The sequence below is a fragment of the Biomphalaria glabrata genome, chromosome 4 (assembly GCF_947242115.1).
Source record: "Biomphalaria glabrata chromosome 4, xgBioGlab47.1, whole genome shotgun sequence".
Classification (NCBI taxonomy): Eukaryota; Metazoa; Mollusca; class Gastropoda; family Planorbidae; genus Biomphalaria; species Biomphalaria glabrata.
Genome location: NC_074714.1, coordinates 40,305,163 through 40,317,370, shown reverse-complemented (window position 1 = coordinate 40,317,370; position 12,208 = coordinate 40,305,163).

Sequence of the window (12,208 nt, the reverse complement as noted above, 5' to 3'; positions counted from 1 at the left end):
AAAAATGAAAACAGATTTTGATCCGGAAAGTCTCTAGTAAATATTTATCCACTATCGAGGAAACAGTGCGTTGCAAATTAAATTCTTTCAAGTTTGGCCTGTAAAAAACATATAGTTGGAGATGGAAATACGTTGTTTTTTCCTTCCTGTCTTGTAAGATGAAAAAAGAAAAAGGGTGGACAAATTCTCTCACTAGTTTAGTCATTGACATTTTAAGTTAGAACTGTTACAATGAGATGGTCATGAGATGGTTGCACTGAAATCACGAATTGTAAATTTAAATTAAATCCACAAAGAGACAGAACGACAAACTTACATTCCAATTTGATTCTTCTATGAGATTTTGTGTTTTCCAGAAAGCACACTACTTTTGTATGGAATAAACTTCAAAAGATCTCGAGACACGGCAAAAGATAGCCAAGACATTTTCTAAATCACCTTTGTTAACACATTTTTATTCCAACAATCAATTTTGGATGTTAATGAGTTGGACTTTATTTTAAAAACGTCTCGTTTAAATTGATGTATGTTTATTTGAAATTTTTTCCCCATATGAATGAGAACTCTTTTAACATTAAATCTCCTTGAAATTTTTTACCATTTTCTTATCATATTATCGCATGCCAAGGTATTACTATTTGGTGTGTTGGCAAGGGTTCAGGTATTACTATTTGGTGTGTTGGCAATGGTTCAGGTATTACTATTTGGTGTGTTGGCAAGGGTTCAGGTATTACTATTTGGTGTGTTGGCAAGGGTTCAGGTATTACTATTTGGTGTGTTAGCAACTCAATTTCTGACGTCTGTCCTCATTGGGTCGCATCTCTACTGTGGTTGCTTTCCTTGGAAGTGGAGAGTCCTGAACTCATCTAAATGAAGGCGCGCTAGCTGAGAGGTAAAGCGCTTGGATTTTTAATTTCGGGAACTTTGGGCGCCTCTGAGACCACCCAGCTCTAATGGGTACCTGACATTAGTCGTGGAAAAGTAAAGGCGGTTGGTCGTTGTGCTGGCCACATGACACCCTCGTTAACCGTAGGCCAAAGAAACCGATGACCTTTACATCATCTGCCCTATAGACCACAGGGTCTGAAAGGGATACTTTTTTTAAATGATAGAAACCTCAAATCGAACTAGTTTTTTAAAGTGGGAAAATCTATTTGAGGAATAGTCGCAGAAATGGCATGTCAAAAAAAAAAAAAGGTTCAACGGGTCATGGGAATGCGTCATCAAATCAGTGACGTAATTTGATGTGAGCCTCCCAGGACTAAATGAATAAACTCAAGTCACACCTCTACTCCTCTTCAACACGGACATATAATGTAACACATACCTCTCACTGAAAGCACACCTTCGTACATTAGATCTACAGGTCAGAGACACTTTGCGTCTTCATTACGTTTTAAAAACAAACTTAAAGGAATCCGATCCACAGAATGAAATTCCAGAGCTGCAGAAGAATTAGATAGGAGTTTCTCTTCTTACTTACTTCATGTCCCCGCCACCCCCCTTTTTTGTATCCCCCCCCCCATTGTTCCTTCCAACAGACGCACTCAAATCTCACGCCATTCTAGGAACTGTTTGTTTACGAAAGCATCCCCACCCTCCCCCTGGTCGTCTCGTCATAGTCTCGTGCCAGTATTTATCACCGAGGCGCACTAACCAGCACGTGACATCATGGGCAAGTGGGGGGTTCTATTTTCTTGTCCCCCGGTCAAAGAGCGTCACATACAGTTACGGGGGAGCGTATTTATGCGCCTTTTAATCTTGTGTATCAATTGCGATTCGCAATATCGGAGTAGTTACATAATATCGTTCTTTTTCTTTTGTTTTCATTTCTTAGACATCACAGAAATGCGAAGATGTCTTTGTTTACATTTGGAATAGTCTGCTGCTGATCTAGATCTATTTTTTGCAATTGGGAATTCCCAGTTTTTTGTATGCCAGTGTCCCTCCCACCTCGCTGGCCCTCTATTTAAAAAAGTAACATCACCTTTTAGTTACGAGGGCATTAGGGCGAGTGATTCTAAAACTGTATGTTTGTAAAAAATGTTTTATATGTTTCGGATGTTCCTTCAGAGTTAAAGACAATATACATCTCAGTTCAGATCTGCCGCAGGACGACGGGGGATGGCAGCGGGCAGGGTATGAACCCAAGACCCTCGAGACAACTAAACTACAGTCCAGCGTTTACGTCGCACCACCAAGCAGCCAGTATGGGGTGTGTCTCTCTGGTTCAAGTACAAGAAAGAATTCTAGTGGAAAATAAAAATGCTTCAAGATCATCTCATTTGTTGATTACTTCTAAAATATTCAAATAATTTATCTTCAGAAATGTCAATCCTCGGCTATTGAGTGTTTTATGGAGATTACCTACAAAGATGCAACAATGATCGTTGTCAGAGGGTTACACCTATTAACAATAACATTCGTTTTAATAGAACTGATAGAAGGAGAATATCGCCCCAAACTTAAACCATTACCCTCTCAGTAGTTCTCACGAATAAAATCTTCACTTTGGTTACCAAGCCTCGAGAGTTCCAAATGTTTGTAGTGTTAAAATGGGTAGGGGGGAGACAAAGAGGTATGATGAGTTAACCCTTTCAGACCCTGCGATCTATGGGGCAGACGATGGAAACCTAAGGCGTGTGGTGGCTCAGTGGTCAAGAGTTTGTTTTCCAAACCGAATTTAATCCTGGTGAAAACTGGTATTTTCAAATTTAGTATTTTTGGACGTTAGCGAGTCCCATCAACTGACCAACTCTAATGGCTACCTGACATACTTTGGGAAAGTAAAAGCGGTTGGTTGTTGTGCTGGCTACATGACACCCTCTTTAACGTTCGGCAATAGAAATATATTAGGATAAAATAAGCATATAGAAATTTGTTGGGTGTGAAGTCAAGATGGATGGCTGCTTTGTCTTGTGGCAAGTGCCTTCATTGACCTTCGAACTATTGTTGTGATGGTCTCAGGTTTGATTTCTCCATATCCCCCTGCCCTGCTACAGGTGGCCTGGGATTCATTTCTGAAAAAAACAACATCCCAAACTTATAAAACAAAGGTTAGTTGGAGATGGCGACAGTGTGATTTGAGAATCCATTGAATTTAGAGAAAAGCTTTGTTTCAACGTAAAAGGTTTAGAATATAAGTGATAGCATGAAATATACAATGACCTTCCGGAACTACGCATTGAAAACAGTTCCTCTAGATGTAAACATGACCTCAATAGCTCAAAAGTGGGTCACCAGCGAAGGAGACGCCATGACATTTTTTTTTTCGAGAAAAAACAAAACAAAACGACGTTCAAAGTGTGTGTGTGTGTGGGGGGGGTGGGTATAAGGGACAGAGGTGGGTACCCGAGTCGTAAGTAAACATAGCCATTGCCTTAGTGCAGGTAAACCCAATCTGTCTGTGTGCGTGTGTGCGTGTGACGTCAACAGGGAGAGAACTCCTGTCCAGCTTATCTAATCAAATTTAATGGCATGTATTTATCAGTAATCCTCCACCCATTTTCCAAATGTTTCCTGAATAGATGTAGAGAAATTAAAACTGGCTGTTTTCTGCGCGCGTGTGTGTCAGCGTTCTGTGAGGTAGTTTCTTGCCGCCGAGGCACTGGTGATAAATAAGAAGTTGTCCAGGTTGTGCGTTCAAATCTGGACGAGTACCTTGACTCACGTGCACTCTCTGTGGAAATAAGGTGCACTCGTAAACATACCTTAATACATTCCAAACACAAACTACCCGCAAGCACATACACACTGCATACATTTATACCAACCAAGGCGTCACCGACTCATTTAGTTCGGGAATGAATGCGGCTAAACTCCAGGCATATTCCTTATTCCCTTTGCTAGGATAAATTCGTTAAAGTGCTCCTAGTGCTATTAGAGCGTGAATCTGGTTGCCTGAATCAGCCAGGAAAACCAATGACTTAGTAGAGTTTAGTTCTCTAACATGCTCGACTAGGTTATCACGTGGATACTCTAAGGACGTAGTTATCGTCTGTTTTGAAGGAACCTCTGTAATTTATAAGTATATATACTTAAGTAAAAAAGTAAAGTTCCCCTTGGTAACTATGAGGTCTCAAAGACAGATGATGTAAAGGACATCTGTTCTCTAGCTCATGGTTTACGAGGGTGTCATGTGGCCAGCACAACGACCAACCGCCTTTACTTTTCCCAACTAATGTCAGGTACCCATTAGAGCTAGGTGGACTCAAAGATTCCGAAATTAAAAATTCCAGTCTTAACCAGGATTCGAACCCGAAACCCTCCGACTCGGAAGCCAAGCGCCTTACCATTCAGCCACCGCGCATCCCATATGTATTATACAATTTTTTTATTTTTTTTTTGCTAGCCCCTAATGCTCCTCCCTTTGTCAATAAATAAATAAACAATAACAAAATCATTGAGTTTGTAGTACAGTACGTAATAACTTTAGCATTACCTGGGGGGGGGGAGCGATGCAATTCTTTGGACCCACCCTATCAAATAAATACGCCCATGATTTCAGAAATTGTTTTTACTAGGAATACAAATACTGTTTTGGAAGAAAGAGCGCGCGCTGGTGTGCGTTTGAAGCGAAAATGAATTCATTCTAAAGCTTTATCACAGTTAGGAATCTCTTTAAAAATGTTATTGAGGCCTGGGATATCTACTGCCGGATACTGATCAGGGTAGAGATGTTTTTAGAGTGTAACATTAGGAAAAAAAAACACAAGAAAATAAGTGGCCTATAAGAGAAAACACAAAAAGATATTTCCACAATGAGGTGTTTGTTGGTCTTTGGTAAAAACACAAACGTTTACAATATAGAACATTTTTATTGTGAAACAGAATATTAATATCTATCATAGAAAGGCAGTTAATTGATAAACACTATTTAGGTACAAATTTAGATAATCTGATTTTATCATTGCACAGACGCTTAAAATTTCATGCCACTCTTTGGTAAGGCAAAACCACAATAATAACAATTTCAAATTGAACCTTTAAAAGTGATGAAAATTGAAGCTTCGAAATTAAATTCTCCGAAAGTATAAATATAATAATAATTAGAAGTAGTAATAATAGTAATAATAATAATAATAATAAAGGGACTATAATGAATTCTGTTTCTCTTTAACGAAACAGTCGCAGTGATTGGACACTCGTTCTATTCTAACATAATAAAAGTAATAATGATCACAAGGGAAGATTTTCACATCTGATGTGACCTACATATTTTGTCAAAGCTAATGCCGAAACAAACAATACTCTTATTATGTGCATAAACAGAAGGATGGTCACGTGACTTAATACAATGCCAACCTCAATATAGTTATTGCCTTTTTTTTTTTTTTTTTACAGAAAAACTCTGAAGCCCAGTGTGTATACCTTCGTCTCAAGGCAGTTGCATAGAAAGTACATTTTTATTTAAAGTCCCAGGTGGTCGAACCCTAACCATTTAAACTTCTTTTACAGTGATGGGATTGTTTCATGACGAACATCTGCAAATAGAAATAACCCTTTTTTTTTTAAAGTTCAAATAGTTCAATTGAACTCCTACGAGATTTCGCCCATTGTAACCAACATTTCAGTCATACAGCTATGAGAGACATCTGTAAACAGGAACACACTGCTAGATGATTTTGTAAATGTTAGAGGCGCAGTGGCTGAGCGTTAAAGCGCTTGGCTTCTGAACCGAGGTCCCGTGTTCGAAACCTGGCAAAGACCAGTATTTTTAATTTCGGGATTTTCGGACACCTCTGCTCTAATATGTACTAGACATTAGATGGGGAAAGGAAATGACGGTTGGTTGTTGTGTTGGTCATATGACTCCTTCGTTAACCGTAGGCTACAGAAACAGATGTCTCCGATAATTTCTTATTAAAATCATTGATCATACATATGTTTAACCAGGCTATATAACAAAGCAAGTAACATTAAAACATTTTTACAATACCTCTATTTATTCAAGTCACTCCTTATAATAAGCGTTCTTGACGTTGATTAGTTTGTCATGTAAAACCCCCAATAGGAAGTCGACTACATAGTGTCTGGTATTGAAGTGAGAGGGGCATTTTGAACATGGCAATACCAGAGGGAGGCGTTTTAAAGCCTTGCCTGATCCAGTGGAATGCGCTTCAGTCTGTCGTCGTTATAGTCCCGGGTTCAAACCCCGTTTCCGGCCATCCTTGTTGTTCAAGATGTGTAGGAAAGTAAAAAGTAACGAACTCCAGGGGAAGTCCCCTCCTTAGCCTGGCAATCGCAGTAGCTGTCCATCTAAACAAGAAACAAAAGAGAACTGTGCCGCCAGTCGTACAGTCTAGAACTAAGAGAAGGGGAGGGCATGGGGGAATTCGGAATTCCCCAGAACTTCTTAGACGTAAATAATACAAGGCTAAGCATCGAAGTTGACATCAGTGCTTCTCAAAATATTCATTAGATTTTCAGTGGACTTTCAAGTGATTCTTATACATTTGAACGCCATCAACTAAATCTGAAAGTATTGAAGACCAGAATATTAAGACATTTAACTCACGTTACAATAAACACAAATAATAGCTGGCTTCTTTGTGCGTGGCTATTCGTTATAGAGGACATCAACACTGACCAACAACGTCGCAAGATATGGGCAGTTTAGAACTGTGACGTGGCAACGGGACATTGGTTTGTCTCCATTTGCCCACAGGCTGTGACGTTGCAGGTCAGTGTTCAGGCCTTCTATGACGATTTGTCTCGGTTTTGTCGTGCTATGGGAGAGAAGGGAGAGAAGGGAGAGAAGGGTGAGAAGGGTGAGAAGGGAGAGAAGGGTGAGAAGGGAGAGAAGGGAGAGAAGGGTGAGAAGGGAGAGAAGGGTGAGAAGGGAGAGAAGGGAGAGAAGGGTGAGAAGGGAGAGAAGGGTGAGAAGGGAGAGAAGGGTGAGAAGGGAGAGAAGGGAGAGAAGGGTGAGAAGGGAGAGAAGGGTGAGAAGGGAGAGAAGGGAGAGAAGGGTGAGAAGGGAGAGAAGGGAGAGAAGGGAGAGAAGGGAGAGAAGGGAGAGAAGGGTGAGAAGGGAGAGAAGGGTGAGAAGGGTGAGAAGGGAGAGAAGGGAGAGAAGGGAGAGAAGGGTGAGAAGGGAGAGAAGGGAGAGAAGGGAGAGAAGGGAGAGAAGGGAGAGAAGGGAGAGAAGGGTGAGAAGGGAGAGAAGGGTGAGAAGGGAGAGAAGGGAGAGAAGGGAGAGAAGGGTGAGCGTTACGACAACATGATATTGGCTCCTGTCTGGAAGCGTGGTCTCTCCTTCCCCAAAACTGTTTAAAAAAAAACATTAAAAATATGAATGTTTCGTTCCCTCCTTTTCATATCAAACGATACTAAAACCAAATCAAACCAAACGATACTAAAACCAAATCAAACCAAACGATACTAAAACCAAATCAAACCACACGATACTAAAACCAAATCAAACCAAACGATACTAAAACCAAATCAAACCACACGATACTAAAACCAAATCAAACCACACGGTACTAAAACCAAAATCAAACCACACGATACTAAAACCAAATCAAACCACACGATACTAAGACCAAAATCAAACCAAACGATACTAAAACCAAATCAAACCACACGATACTAAAACCAAATCAAACCACACGGTACTAAAACCAAAATCAAACCACACGATACTAAAACCAAATCAAACCACACGATACTAAGACCAAAATCAAACCAAACGATACTAAAACCAAATCAAACCAAACGATACTAAAACCAAATCAAACCAAACGATACTAAAACCAAATCAAATCAAACGATACTAAAACCAAATCAAACGAGCATCCATAAAAAGTTACTTATTGAAGGCACTTACCGAAAACGAGCCGACCCGCATACGTCTACTACCTTCTTTTTATTTTCTGAGCCTCGCTCTCAGTCACCTCGAAAATTGCGTGGGGTAACTCTAGTACGACTTGCAGAAATAAAAGAGTTATCTCTCTATCACTTCTTCATTTGGTAATTCTTGCTATTGATCGCGATCTATGTAGGAATAAGGAAATATAATTTTTATGATATACTCTATGACTTCGCTACATGCAATGCTCGTAAAGTAATTCGGTATGTAGTAAAGAATGAATAAAATGCAAAGACGAATTTATTTTCTAATACAAACTCTTAATTTTCATTTATTATCCGTATCCCTACCCAAACTTGTACCGCGAAATCCGTTTCGCGTAGGGACTCACAACGGTTGAGTCCGGTCCTGCTATTTAGTGACAGGTGAATATAGAGTAGATTACTTGTTCCTCCCCCCCCCCCCACCTCTTTTTTTTTCGCCACTAAAGTTACGTGGGGTAGAAAAAAAAAGAGTGATCTTTCCATGACTTCCTGGTCACGATGGTTAAGTCCGGCCCTGCTATTTAGTGACAGCTGAATACTACTAGTTCTCCCCCCCCCCTCTTTTTTTTTGGGGGGGGGGGGGGCGGGGGTAACTCTACTCCGACTTGTAGAAATAAAAGAGTGATCCTTACCCAAACTGGGCCCGCGAAATCCAGCCCTGCTATTTAGTGACGCGTGAATACTACTTGTTCTTGTTCTTTTTCGCCTCTAAATTTACGTGGGGTAATTCTAGTCCGTCCGACTTGCAGAAATAAAAGAGTGATCTTTCCATTACTTGGTGTTCAAACTTTTGAGCCATGTAAAAAAGTTTATATATATATATATATACAGATGCTTATGTAGGAGAATTTGTCACTTACTAAGGGAGCACTTATTGTAAACACTTTCTTCGGACACCTACTGGGGATCGCTTATTGTATTGAGAGGCAAGTGGCACTCATAGAGGAACAGGTATGGTTAACAATTATTTAGGAAGCTTTATTTCAAACACGTATTCATGGTATTTATTGAAGGCATTTATTATAAAACAAATTAAAAAAACACAAACACCTTATGAGAGCAGTATTAAAGGCTGTTATTGTGACAAGGGAAAACTTTGCATACACTGACATATGTAAGATAATGTTGTTCATCTTTCGCCCTTGCCATAAATCTGTCAACAACACCACGTGGGATGCGATGGCCGGTCGTGACCTGCTAGGCCATCCAGTACATGCCACAGTAATTAGTCACAACAAAAACAGAAATGGGGGGGGGAGACGCTAGAAGGCTATATGATGACCGCTGCCTGGACTCAACGCGCGTTCATACACATACACACATACATACACACACACACATACGAACACGCACTCGTATCAGACCAGTCAGAGCACGTGAACGCCGTGATCTAAAATTAGAATCGTTTGAACTAATTACTACGGTCAGTGCTACTGGGGCGATAAACAAAGTGGTCAAGCTGGACGATGACTAATTGTGTTGACATAACCAAAGTCACTTAATTCTTCTGACGCCATCTTGCGTAAGGAATCAAATCAAAGTGGGGGGGGGGGTATGACAAAGGGAGGTAAACGCTGTTTACAACAAAATTAAGCCTACACACGATGTAGCTCATTATAAGACTTTGTTTCTGTGGAGGCCTATTATTGAGTATCTTTCAATGGAATCTAACTCCTAGACACATTTTTCTAGGCTTATTTTTTTTGTTTATTGTTTTATGTAAAGTGCAAACATGCATGCTTACTGCGAGACCAATCGTTAGAAGGCATGAGCACTGACCTGCAACGTCACAACCTATAGGCAGTTTTAGACCAATATCTCGTTGCCACGTCACAGGATTTTTGAGCTTCGGGATTTTTAGGGCGCCCCTGAGTATTCCCAACTTTATTGGGTACGTGACTTAAGTTGGGTAATAGCTGCCCTAGAGATCGAAAGAAACTTTATTTCTTACTGTGAAGCAATGTCGCTAAAATACTACAGTAAAGAAATATCAACTGTTGAATAAATGTTTCTAGAACAATGAAATATCAACAGTTGAAGTAATGGTACTAAAATAACTGAAATATACGCTGTTGAATCAATGCAGCTAGAATTAAACATCAAACAGTTGAATCAATGTTGCCAAAATACTAAACTATCAACTGTTGTATCAATGTCGCTAGAATACCAGATTGACCACAACTGAATCAATGTCGCTAGATTTGAACAGTTAAATCCACGCCGTTAAAGTACCAGATTTTACAAGCTACGTCTCTAAAATAGCAGATTGCATACTGTTCTATCAATCTGGTGGCTACCTGGGAGTCCTGAAATCAGTGAAAGGCATCTACCCTCCAGGTAGTAAGAAATGTCTTTGTTATCTATGCCTCCATCTATGAGCTCCGTACTTTCTCGAGTAGCAACAATGGTCTCCGACGCGGCCTACCAGCCGTCGCCTCCAATACTACCGACATCTGAAACTGACTAAGTACCACCACTAGTCGTATGAGAGGCTGCCCTGTCAAAACATAAATCATACAGTTACACCAAATGCTCAAGTATTTCGCGATGCGCAATTATATTTTTGTGTGTATGTTATTTTTGGTCAGGCACCCGACAGTTTTATTACACTGACGTGCTCATTAGCCAAGTGTCATGTCAGCTAGAAGCAATAGACTGCTGACAAGTGCCAGATAACCTATTGCTCTCATTGGTATGCCGTACTTTTGGAAATATCAATGTACACCGTATAGGTCAAGGCGTGCCATGTCTTGTTGTTTGATTTCTATACATTTCCTGTTTTGATCTCAACAGGACTTGAACAAGATCACAATGGCGATTGGGCCTCCTGATGTACTTCTGACCACTGATAAAAACGCTACATAAGTCTGTAAGGTCGTATAATGGCACCCTCAAGTCTCCCCAAGATTTTTATGCAGGTAACAAGACTTCAGGTCATGTGTAGTGCCACGAAGGTGCAACATAGAAAGGGACGGCCAAGTAAAATAAAATAAATTGAAAGGATTTTATGTGTCTAAGTGAACAGCTCAGACACCCAAAGATAAGGTAGCTTGCAATGGTGAACAGCCCAGGCACCCAAAGAAAAGGTCGCTTTCAATGGTGAACAGCCCAGACACCCAAATAAAAGGTAGCTTTCAATGGTGAACAGCCCAGACACCCAAATAAAAGGTAGCTTTCAATCGTGAACAGCCCAGACACCCAAAGATAAGGTAGCTTGCAATGGTGAACAGCCCATCACCCAAATAAAAGGTAGCTTTCAATGGTGAACAGCCCAGACACCCAAATAAAAGGTAGCTTTCAATGGTGAACAGCTCAGACACCCAAAGAAAAGGTAAATTTCAATAGTGAACAGCTCAGACACCCAAAGAAAAGGTAGCTTTCAATGGTGAACAGCCCAGACACCCAAAGAAAAGGTAGCTTTCAATGGTGAACAGCTCAGACACCCAAAGAAAAGGTAGATTTCAATAGTGAACAGCCCATTCACACACACACACAAAAAAAATCAATTGGATCGCTAATATTTTGACTTTCATTTATCTACTTTTCAGTCGTCATATGCCATAAATATAGTTAAAAGTTAAATGGCTCTTTTAAAGGCTTGGCGGAACAAAAAAGCTAACTTCAGCAATTAGAAAGAGTTTGTATCTGTTTTTCCAGATTAGAATTTTCGGGCAAGGCTTTGCAAGAGCAAATCGAATATCGTCTTTTCCATGAAGTTTACTTGTGGAATTGGACTTAATAATTGACAGGCTTGACAACCAGGTTACATAAAGATATGCATTTAGAAATGTTTTTGTTATTTCAAGTTGTTAGGAAAAATGTCTTTCAAATGAAAATCATTATATATATAATATATGTTACTAAGCTTTATACTGCGACTAATAAAATGGATGGAATCATTCTGATTCAGTTGTCTGTCGCATCTATCCTGGAATGACTGAGTACAATGTCAATGTATTATGTCAACCAGTAACATTTTTCTTTGGAAGTAATTGACAAAGTTATATAAGATCAGTTGACTTTCAATTGCCGGCTTATTTCACGAGCAGTGAGTGTAGGCGATGTCCGTGCTTCATGATTATACAACATTATTTTAAAACTATAATCTTGATCTCATCAAGCATTTCAAAGTCGGGAAAAAAAATGTTTTTCTTAAAATTGCGAACATTTTTTCTCCTTATGTATATAATGTTTTTTGGTACCTTTGGGCTTCCATAGAAAATAAAGACAGATCCTTTTGATAAAATCCCACTATCAAGGACTTCGTGTACGTACATGTGTCTACGACAGAGGACAATGGACAACCTGATGATCGTCAAGTTTGGACAGTTTCGGAACAATGCTAACCTTTATT